Source organism: Accipiter gentilis, chromosome 27 (genome assembly GCF_929443795.1).
Source record: "Accipiter gentilis chromosome 27, bAccGen1.1, whole genome shotgun sequence".
NCBI classification, from domain to species: Eukaryota; Metazoa; Chordata; class Aves; order Accipitriformes; family Accipitridae; genus Astur; species Astur gentilis.
The window spans coordinates 21,634,834-21,647,405 of NC_064906.1; positions in this window are offsets into that span (position 1 = coordinate 21,634,834).

Genomic DNA, 12,572 nt, shown 5'->3' on the forward strand with positions numbered 1-12,572 from the left:
AAAAATGTTCTCTATCTTTCAGTGGAAGTTAGGGATTTTGTTAGATGCTGTAAAGGGTACAGCATACCCTGTTACATATTCTCATTAATAAACCAGTCTATTAAAGGAGCGGTATCCCCCTACGTGTCTCTGCTAATGTTGTGCAATAATTTCCACTCTAACCCACTCTTTTCGGTCACCCACCTAAACCACTCACTCAAATTGTTACCCTTCAGCTTAAAAATTTCCGCACCTGGCCTCTGTGTGAAGCTACAACCTTTTGGAAATGTGAGGTTAAACTGTCTTCTGAGTACAAGGGGAAAGGAAAACACACTTCTCTGTGTCAAAAAAACCCAAAATCCTACTGCTTTTTCACAGCTCTGGGGATGGTGTCAGATGAAAAACAATCATTGTAAGAAGAGTCTTGTAAATTTGTAAAAAGCATATTTCCTAGGCATGAAGGCTGCTGGGTTGGACTTGACAGCAACATGCACCTGTGCATGCCTTAGTAAACAGCTGAAGTGTGTGTTTGTATACTTTTTTATACATCGAGTGTATAAAGTACATACTTTTTACACTATGTATACTTTTATATATATATGTTTATACTTACATATAGTAGAAATGTGTGTCAGTATGTACAAGTGTCCACTGTCCTCCATACAGAAACTGTATATTTAAGTTTGTAAGGTGCCTATAGACAATCACATGTTTGAGAGCAGGCGATGCAGTGCCCAGCAAAGGCACAGTTAGGATGCCATGCACTAGCCAGGTTCCTATCTATACTGTCTAAGGTAGAAAATTATTTAGGAAGTACAATTAGGGATACTGATTGAGGGCCCATTGTATTTCATAGTTTTTGCTCCACTTTGAAAGTTTTAGAACTGGGATTTTGTAAAGACTGCAAACACCTGTGGGAGAGAGGCCTTGGTGTGTATGCACAGATGAGAAATGTACCTCCCCCAGTTGCTCATCAACTTAGCTGCCAAGGCCCCCCTTTCTGAAGCACAGACAAGCCAAGCTCAGTGTTTAGGCAAGTATCTACCAGGCAGGATCTCTTCTCAGAGCAAGGGATTTTTATGTAAGCTGGTGGACTTTTGGCAAGCTTCAGAAAGTGAAATAATTCCTTTTAAACTATTGCTTTTCTGTTTGTTTTAATTTCCTAAGAAATTCTGTAGAATAATTTTGCTTGCAAAGCTTTGTCATGGTTAAAAATTGAGGAGAAAACATTTTCCGGTGGAAGTGGATCTACGTACTTGGAAGAGAAATAACCTGAGCAGACCACTGCAGCAGGCAATGTCTGCTATAGCCACCGACACTCCATCTCGCTTCCTCCAGCCCTGTTAGCTGTGCCCCCCCAGGTAAGCTGTGACCTGGGAGAGATGTTGACTTGAGTGATGTGCAGTCCCTTCAGACTGTGTAAGAGCACATTGTCATATCCTCCGTACTTCCGCTGTTATTGACTGGCCCTTTTCTGCATTTCGGGGCATTCTTACAAGTGCAGTTCTTCTAAAAAACAACTACTTCGAGGTGAGGGCTGATGTCATTGCTGACATTATGCTCTTTCCATTTTACATTGTGTATCTATGGCTGTAACTAAAAATGGCAGGGTTTTACCTTTAATTTTAGAAATAATACTGAGTCATATAATTCCCTCCTCCTATTTACAGTTTCTTAGCTTCTCTTCTGCAAATATGAAGAGTGTGCCTTTGACAAACCTGTTTTAAGAAAAGACAGACAGAAGCTATTTTCAAGTTGATTATCTGAGGCACCAAAGGTTGACCTTATTCTATCCCTACTGAAATAATTATTTCTTTGGTTTTAATGTCTTTCATTTAAATAATAAAGACTAAGAGAAAATACAGTCTGATCAGAAGTCCTCTGTAGCATCTAGAAATTCTTGTCAGACCATGGGTGGTCAGAAGCCCATGGGCTTTCTCCAGTTCCAGACTAAGGCAAAGTCCTTCCCGTCCTGACTGTGCTCTCAGGCAAGGTTCTGGCCAGCCTCATTTCTAGAGTGTCATGTGGGCCTCCTATCCTTGGAGAGGGCACTTTAATCCAGAATGAAAATGTGTCCTAAGAGAATATTTTAAATCAGCACTAGCTCTGTTTGAGCAACAGTTACGAGGATGAGGTAGCTGCAGATGCTATTAAAATTCTATTGTTAGATCCTGCAACTTGCAGATACTTGTCATACACTCTGAACAGTTTTGTATTTTTTATTCTCTGACTGTACAACCTCATGACAAATGGAAAGAAGGAAAAGTTGTCTTAAAATATTTAGCAAAACTTCAAACAAACAAAGAAGAAAGAAGAAGAGCAGGCTTACAGAATTCCGTTGCTGTAATTCTCTGGTTGAAACGTTATTAATAAGGAGGTTCAGTGATCAAAGCACAGCTTCTGGACTTCATAGAGGAAGGCTGTTCGGGATTTTAAAATTCTATTTTTCAAAAGACCCAACCTTTTGGGCATTCCTGGTTGTGCTCTGTGTGTTCTGCTTGCAAGGTATATATTCTGTAGGTTAGAAAGAATGTTTTCTCAAGGAGAGTAAACAGTTTTATAGAGATTAATTAAATTAATCTAATTCTAAATCCCATGGATTTCTGTTGAAGTAATCAAATGCCCAAAATTAAACATAAGTTAATCACCTTGCTTAATTGGGATCTCAGCAACTCCTTCATGGTTCTATCATTTTTTAAATATTATAAGCAATTTGTATTTGTGAATAGGACTAAAGAGGCTTTCCTGACCGATGGAGTTGAGGTGGAATGGGCTGATAACAAAGGATCTATTAAAACATCATTGGAAAAAGCTCTACAGTTCATGCATTGGCTCAGTTAATCTCTATAGATTTTTTAATGCTGTTGCTGGAAGGCTGGTGTTGGAGAGGGGGAGAGAAAGAATGCAACCTTCTTTTTTGTACTTCATGGATCCTTAACCCTTATTTAAAGACGACTTTGGATTTTAGACCAAATAACTGTTCTTGTAATTATATCAAACAGTTAAAAAAAAAGCTAGTTAATGATGTTCAACATAAGTAATCATGTTAAATAGTGAAATTTAATTTCTTAAAAACTTAAATCCTCATATCTTTTGGAATGCATTGTACTGTAGGATGTCTGAGTAAATTAAATTCTCCCCTGCACACTAAAGCATCAATTTCCTTATGGTAATTATCTGCTAGATTGGATCTGTCAGTAGCAGGGAAGCATGCCTGACATTATACCCTTTTTACAAAAAATGATTACAAAAAATTAAGACGAATGAGTAAAATTAAGGCTGCGGCTGGTAAGCCTATATAAAGCTCTCATAGATCACTTTACATAAGCTACCATTGTACTGGATACTAAGCTTTTAATGACTAGTTGCATAATGAGGTGAAGGCCATTAAAGAACAGCAGAGGTAACCGATCACAGAGATAAGAGCTAAAAAATTATTTTCAGCCAAGTAGAAGCAATTTATTATACACAAAAACACAGCTCTAACTGAAATGTCTGGATAGATGGGGAACTTTTGAAAGTTGACAGGATTTCCTTACTGGGAAAGTTTTACAAACATGATGGGAGCCTGTCTCTGTCATATTAGATACTTTTTCTCAGCTATTCAGTACTCTAGAATTGGGGTGGTGGTTTTTTTGGTTTTTGTTTTGTTTTTTAATATGGCTGGACTGTAGCACTGCATTTCATTAGCTCACTTGAAAGGTAAATTAGAGTGAGGTGTAGCTGATGTAAATTCATAGCACACTGCCAGCAAACAGTGTATGGAAGCAGGTTAGTTGTTGCAAGTCAATTGATACCCTGTCCTGGGCTGAGAAATAGCATCCATGTTACAGAACTGCCTCTCAGGAAGTGGGTTTAGGGTTGCAACCTAACATATTGCTCCCGGGGCAGTGCAAAAATGACTATGTAAGTAAATTCTCTTATAATGAGTAGTCACTCGAGGCCAAACCAGAAAAAGAGCGTAAGTAAGTGCCTTAAAGGTAGCACAGCGTCAAATTTTGAGGTATCCCCATCTCATAGGGGAAAACCCTTCAACCAGCCAGTGGGAGATATGCACATATGTATCTATATATATAAACACAAACACACACACACATATATACACACACATGCACACACATATTAGCATATTTTCTGTGCCTGTCTAAAAATTGTTTACTGAGGAGTATAGCCTTTACAAGAAAAAAAAAGTCTATAAGGGACTCTCTAATAAAAAACAACCTGGGGAAGCTACTTTCCCTTCTTTCCTCCCTCTTTCCCACATCTCCTTCATTTGGTATGGAAGTTCAGTAGTCTCCTAGCTTAAAGGATTCAACAAGGCCGGATAGACCATAAGCTGCCTGGAGATAGGGGAGGTTACCACTGAAAAACTGGAGAGGGTCCAGAGGAGAGCCACAGAGGGTCGTGGGGCTGGAGCACATCATCTAAGGACTAGGCAGCTGGGTTACTTTAGCCTGAAGAAAAGGAGTCAGATGGGAGGGTGTAATTGCAGTCTTCAACTAACCAAAGAAAGGTGACAGAAGAGCCAGAGCCAGATGTTTCTTTGAGGTACAATGCCAAGTGGCATGAGGCAATGGTCACAAACTGTAACAAAGACAATATTAGGAAAAGATGCTCAAAGGGAGAGTTGGAAAGCTCTGGAACATGTTGCCCAGAGAGGTTGTGGAGTCTCCATTCTTGGAGATTTTTCATAATCCAGCTGGGCAAGGCCCTGAGCAACATGATTTGCCTTCACTGTTGGCCTCATTTTGAACAGGGACTTTACAACCTCCAGACCTCCACTCCACACTACATTTTTCTGTGACTCCATGATCCTTTTCTGAGGCTTATGGCCATCTTATTCCCATTGGAGTTGTGAATCCTACCCATATCTCTTCTTCCCAAGGACATATCCTAATTCCCAGGGGACAGGTTGCTTAGGGGAACTGTTTCTTTATTGTTATTGTTCGTTTCTGGAGCTTGATCTGGCTTATGTATGCACTGTGTCAGGTAACTCTGTGCAAGCTCTGAAGCAAATTTCTGCAGCTATGGCTCTGTGAGCAAATTAAACACTTTTGGGGACTGTTCCTGGCTCTACAACTGGACCAGCTACACTATTAGATTTTTAGCATGGTATCTGGCATATTTTGGTTCATGCTGAGCAGCATTCTTCTCCACCCACCAAAAAACATCTCAGACATAAATTCGGAAATTGGCAGGAGTTACCAATTCTTCGAACCGATGGTGTCCTTGTTTTGGAGTCTTGCCGAGTTAACAGCATGCATATTGGCCATTCCTTGACCCAAGTGCCATCAAGTGGCCCCTGATGTGTTTTAATTCACCAGTGTGGACACAGCCTCAGTGTCTAGGGAACTTTCAGGCCAAAGGGTCAACTTCAGGATGCACTGGCAATTGTGCAGTTTGATGTATATTGTGGGGAAGAGAATTAATCTCAGCTTTTGATTTGAGTAATTAAATCCGACCCGACTTGTGCTTTAGGCATATATTGGCCTCCATGCACCTAACCTTTAGCCATTAGAAAGCTGCAGCCTGATTTACGTAGCACTGAAGTCAGTGGATGCTTTTGTATTTTAAATTTTTTTTTTTGTTTTTGCTTGGAGTTTGTCCAGTTTACCAATAAGGTACATAGTTCAAATTACCTTGCATTTAGGCAGCTTTATCAAGGCTGTCATTAAGAGTTCTCTTTTTAATCACTGACATTTGTGATGTGGCTTGCCTTCTATGAAATCTTCAGTCATTCCAGTCATTTCTCCTTTATTCTCTAATTATTTTAAGTGTAAATTAGTTTGATTTACACCCTGCTGACTGTGTCATTATTTGAGATGTGTACATACTAGCATATTTACTGTGTCAAACTGATGGTGGTTAATACAATTATATGCTTTTTTCACTGATATCTGATCTGCTAATTAACTGGAAAAATATTTTGATTGGGGTGACTGCTTACCCAAATTATTTAATTGTCCCACACAAGGCTGTCAGCCAAAAAATATGGAAATGAGCCTAGGAAGTTCTGTGAGATTTCACACTAACAGCCCTTCAGGTTAGGGCTGGAATTAGACAAATGGAGAAATAGCAAGAGTGACGTGGAGCCTGGAGGAGAAGAAATTAGCTCACATTTTTGTTTCAATACAGAGTAATAGTAAGAGCACTTATGTTTTGTCTATCCCTTTTCCTTGATTTTCTTACTTCTTTACAAAGCAAGGCACTCTTATCCCCATACTAAAAGAGTGTGTGTGGAGGAGATGCAGGTTAAGAGAACTGAGAGCATGATGTAGGTAAATTGGAAAGCCCTAACTGTCTGGTCTGTGCCTGGTTAACGGGACTGGACTTCTTTCCAATCTTGGGTAGACTTTTTATCCTGAATTGACTGGCAGTCACTGGTGAACTGAACATGAAAGAAAGCTGCAATTAATTTTATCAGCTGAGAATTTTACTTTTACCCTGTGCAGAATATATTGGACATTCTTTCTTCAAAAAGCATAGAGGACCTGTAAGAAACTCAGTTCAGTTTTTAAGAAGAAAGTCTAAGAACTTTTTTTTTTAACTAAAAGTAATGGACTCACTGAATACTCAAAGGTTCTTGTTGAAGGAAATGTCTGGATTTACATCCTTGCTTTGCTGAATAAATACAATTTTTGCATATTGTTAGACTTCCTATCAGCAATGAAAGTTAACTAGTTTAAGTGGTCTTGAGCGAGTGATCTATAGGTTTTTTTAGTGGTCATTGATATAAACAAGAAGCTTTACACCACAAGATTCAGCAAGGTGTGTGCTGTTCTAAATTTGAGAGCCAGCAACATGCTTGTGCTCATCTTTGTCTGTAAGTACTTTGTTATATAGGGATAATTTCTTGAATCAAAGGGCCACATCAAAGATGAGACAAGCTGCACAAATGTAATTTTATTAATGTGAATAGTTCCATTGAATTCCTTCATACTGCTACTTGTGTGGTTTAGATCTTTATTAGGAAGTCCTCGAAATTTCATTTTGTATTCCAATTGTGAGAATGCTGAAGAAATTCACAGCAAAATCCTAAACTAATGAGTGTACACATAATTTACACATACAGATTTGTTTCATGCAGAGTGACAACAAGGAGCCATACAATGCCTTTTATCTAAAGATGGAACCTGATTATTAATCTTTTTAATGGCAGCAGAGATAGGACACTGTTTGAGGCTTGCAGTATAAACCACAGTAAGAGGAATACCACTTAGAGTGTTCTAATGTTACCCAGCTGCTGAGTTAGTGATGCTCCAAAGTTGCACACACAAGCAAACAAGACCCCCAGTCAGTGGAACGTGGGTGCCTAAAGGCCTTTGACTTTTAGGGCCTGCGTGTATATATATATATATATATATATGTCATAAACTTACTACATATGCTCATTACTAGACTAATTAATGAGCACACAGCAGCAGCAATGGCTTTGTCTGGTCCCATAAGCAACTACGCTTAGGGCTGATTCCTATTTCTCTAAGAAACTTCCAATGAAAATCAAATTTAGTAAATGAGGGGATGATTTGGGCGGCTATTTTCCTCCTCAGCCTTTACTGAGACACATTTCCTCAGGCCGGTCTCAGAACTGCCATTTTTCAGAGAAGATATGAGGTGCAGTCTTTACTTACCATCATTAAATGTCATGCAACAGTATTTGCAAAGGAAGGGGTATCCTTGCTCCTTACTAGAAAGCCAGCAATCACATTTTCTAAGTACAAACGGGCCATGGATGAGACGATAAGCAGCTGTCCTGTCTCAGCACAAGACAGGTCAGTATTTCGGGAGCTATCTCCTCTGGGATGGCTTGACACACACTTTGCAGGGCTGCTTTGTATTCCCTCACACTGGGGAAAACAGAGTCCTGTTCTAAAGTGTAAGCCAAGCCTCTCGAGTCTCACATTGCTGGAGGGACAGAAAAGACAGTAGTGGCTGAGAGATGATGATACCCGAAGCCACCAGTGGAGGGGAATACCCCACTTAAAACTTTGTTTTGTCCTCTGCTCTGCCAAACTTCTCCAAGTAAATCATACTTTCTCTCTCAATTTCTGAAAGCAACACAAATTCTCTACTTTATCACAATGTTTTTCTATTTTTAATTGTACTTTATTAAATAAAAAATGCTTCCACCTACAGCAAAACAAAACAAAGTTTCCAGTTATTATATGCTTTTGGTTTCTGTCTCCTCTATAAGTACCTTATTTTCTCCAGTCATTTTCAAGATTTCAGGCTAGGATCACCACAGCCTCTTATATCATATTATTTTCCTACCATGAAGTTGTTTGTGTTTACCCAACAGACATTTCTCTTTCACTTGGTATATTCATTACTAAATAATTCTGTGAGAAGATACAGGCCACTGATTTTTTGCAATTTGCATCCCTATACTCTAAGCTATGTTGAAAGCAAAGCTTTTTGGTCTTCTTGCTTTGGAAGTACATTAATATTTCTATGACCTTTACTAGATGGCAGATGAGAAACATTAGGAATAAAATAACAAACAAACCAAAGGAAACCAATTTTTTAAAATGCCTATTTCTGAAAGGAGCAAGAGGGAAAAGAATCTAGTCTAAAAAGATATGAACTTTAGCTAGAGTTATGATAATTGTTCTATTGTAGCCTATTTTTCCATGTCAAAATGTTTCTTTATGATCAATCCATTCAACATAATGCAAAAATGTATTTGAAGGGGTTTAGTAGCTATGCATACAAAAAATATATAGATATTATTTAGAGATATTTAGAAAGAAATAGAATAGTTTAAGACATGTTTATTTACTGTGTACATTGACGTGATCATATTAAAAGCATGGTCACTATGCTAACAACTACTTTACACAAAATTACTTCAAATCATTTAACTTCCAAAGCCTGCAGTTTATAAAGAGAAATTCTGTAAAACAAGCTGCAAATGTAGTGACTTTTACGTGGTGTAAATGCTCTGCGTTAGAAGACTATACTTTCCGAAGCCTTTAGAAGATTGTAGAAGGAAAACCAACTACATTCTACCCAGGAAACCATTTCTCTCACGGCAGCATTGTTTTTCAGTTTTTTTACTACACACCGGAAGCCAACTCTGTTCCTGTTCATCTAGGTGTCGATGCCATAACTCAAAGGAACAGATCCAAAAATGATTTTTAGTGACTTGAAATTTGACTGCTTTATGAACATCACATATAGATTAACAACATCTATGATTCAGCAAAGGCGTTTAACAGATGGAAAGCAGAATTGTCCCATGAACTAAAGTATTTGTTCACTGGTTTCCAACTGGAGGTAAAACTGAGATTCTTTAATAGCAACCCTCTTTCATATACATCATATACCTTATATCATATGCTGCAGTATCAAGTGAAAGGATATCCGGGGGGGGGGGGGGGGGGGGGGGGCAGTATTTCTCTTTAGGATAGTGTGGAAGAGTCAGAAAATTTTAAAATAGCAATAACCACTTCACCATACCATGAATCACATGCATCCAGAAGGGTTCAGATTAAATCAAGTGGTGCTATTTATAGGATTGACATGATGGCAAGAATCCCCTTCTGTCTTTACTACTGAGAGCAATGCTACTGCAGCCAGCAGAAACAGGAGTAGGCCTTATATTAAATGTGTACCTATTTTTTAGTTATTACTTTTGTAAAAGTTCTTCTGTTTCAATACATGAAATTTTTCCCTCCTTGAGGTTTCAAGGAATACTATCTCAGAATTTTAGGATCAAAATATAGATTTGTTAAAATCAAATAACTTCTTAATGGGAAAAACAGTTTGAAAACATGCTTTTTGTCATTTTAATTAGTCTATTTTAAGTGAAATGAGGGACTTCTTTATAGTCTGGATACAAGCATTTCCTTTCCGTTTGCTCTTTAAGCCCAAGAGCACGTTGCTCTTTGATCAAGTTTTCAAAGAAACTGAAAGTAACTAGAAACTGACTTTAAAAAATACCTTTCCTCCCCACTGTTTATTTTTTTATAAATTTCCTCAGCTTGGTCTAGCAGTATAGTGAAGTGTAAATCATCCTTACATTTTTTTTTTACAATTTTGATTCATCTAAAGGATTTCTAACACACAGCTTTCACTCATTAGATGTAGAGATTCTATCTCTTAACCAATCTGTAAAGTCAGAGAAAACTATGCCGAGTTATCCAGCTGAGAACCTGGCCAATTTTAAATACAGCTCCCATCTCCTTAGATTATTGTGCTTTAATTATGCCATGCGTAAAACGTTTTTATACATAAAGAAACCAATCTGAACTTAGTGAAGCAATGACATCAGTCTTTGCAGTCAATGTTCTCAGCCCACTGCTGGTTTAAAGCGTGCTCAGCTTTCATCTGCTAGTTTGAGTGGAATTTAAGTTTCTGTTCAATATACAGTCTTATATTTAAATCTTACTTTCTGGATATATGCAACGTGCTGAGAGACAGATCCCTCCAGCAGCTGTAAGAGAGGTATGTTCTGCTTCTTGCCTCTTTTCAGTCTTTCTTGGACACACACAGTTGCTTCACAACTAACCTGCACACTGTCTGTGGAGAACTGCCATGAACATGCTGAATGCATTCAAGCACATAAGGCCCTGTGGTGCCTTGAGGTCATGCTGGAAGTTTGGCTTTCAAACCTAGAAAAAACACTTTGCTGGCACCATAGTGTGCCTGCTTTAGGTGCCCAGTCCTCATGGTACAGAATACTGGGATGGGCATTAGAAAATATGTATGCTGGGGGCCGCCTGCGAGGGAACAATTTATGCTAGACTTCTGATATTTTTCTAATCTTTTACAAGAAGAGGCACTATAAATAATCTTATACCTACAACCTAAGTTAGTGTAGCCCCTCTGCTGCAAAACACCTAATCAAAAGCAGGGCTGACACAGAACTGACCACAGAGTCTTATGTTCACTCACTCTCCAAACACAAAATATTTTCTTTTGACCTAAAGATTGCTTTTGAAATCTCCAAAGCAACTTGCTGGAAAGGTGCAACCCTTCTCTTGAAAATCTAACTAAATCTAGCACTATCTTAATTTAACTATAGTGAGGCCAATAAATTTCCATACAACTCATGGTGCCAATGGATTTGTGTTTACTGGGTAGAAAAGGACAGTTCATTTCAACAAAAAACAAAAGAACACATAAAACATCCCTTCCTATGCAAAAGCTAAACAATGCTGCCAGAATTTAATTGCACTAAAGGACTTTGAAACCTAATTTTCTGACTTCACCTTGGGATTACCTGGAGATAAAAATACAATAAAAATACATCCATAAAGCTTGACATACTAAAATACTATTCATATTTGAAGATGAAGAAACTGTATTTTTTCTGTTCTATATCCCATACAATCCTGTTGAGTTCAGAATGCTTAAAACACGTATAAAGGATTTTGCCCCACATACTGTGGAAGCTCCATGCAATAGAAATACAGTGCAGAAGTAGTTGCATGCTGCCTGTCTATCTGTTATTGTTGATACTTTTGACAAGAACATTTATTAGACCATGTTAGCAGTAGACAAGAGACTCCCCCTGATACCCATAATTGTCTTCAGGAGACTGACCGTATATTGTAGAAATGTCAAATAAAGCAGCTATAAAAACATCCACCACACACAATCACTTGCTATTTTCTGAGAAATTATTACGTAATGGCTTGAGAATGATCAAAGAGAAAAAAAGGGGTCACCATTTTAAAAACAGTAAGAATGAGATCACATCCTACATGAAAAGCACATGGAGGTGAATTGGGGTAGTCTGACCCCAAATTTCAGGAATAACCTCTCTTCTCTTCATCTCTCCACTACAGTCTAGCTTGACCTGCGATCACTGAAATCAGCAGGACTTGTTATCATTTATTTTACAAAGGGAAGGAATCAAATGTTAAACCTCTCTCTTTTATGGGCATTGCTAACTAATGCTGGGGGGGGGGGGAGATTCCCAGCATCCCTAGTAGTTTTACATAGCACTTTCACAGAGTGAAAGTCTTCTCCATCTTAAGTCAGTGAACACTACCTTATTCCACAAGCAGGCCTAGAGAAAGTAAAGTAGGACTGGTACAGTTTTGCGACCAGGGGTACCACCCTCAAGGCAATGTACCACTCAGCTCAGAAAAAGGGTGGTAAAACCTCGTCTGCAATGTCTGGATATGGTTATGTTTGCTATCTGTTTCCTACACACCTTTCTTCAAAAAAGTCAGGGGATTCTGTCCTGGTTCTGGAAAGTATTCATTAGCACAGAACGAGAACCCTGTTCTTGCTATCCATTAAAAGCTAAGAAAATTCATCCACTATGAACTAAACCCACAGTAACACCTGTACAAAGTAAAAGGAACTAACAGATGTGTTTTCCTTTCTTGGATCACAGTGGCGCCTGTCTTTTTGCTCTTGAAATCTGGTATCTGTCTGAAGTCTGTCAACGATCTTTGCTAAGATGCATTTGCCTTTTTATTTGTCTGTGACATTTACAAGCAAGTTAGTCTTGCATCAGGCTGCTCTGAGTTCAGCTTTATTAGCCTGTAGAGACTCAGGACTCTGCTGCACCTTTTCATACCCTGTCAACAGCAAACCGTGACTACAGGTGACTGCCTATTTTCTAAGTATAACCACAA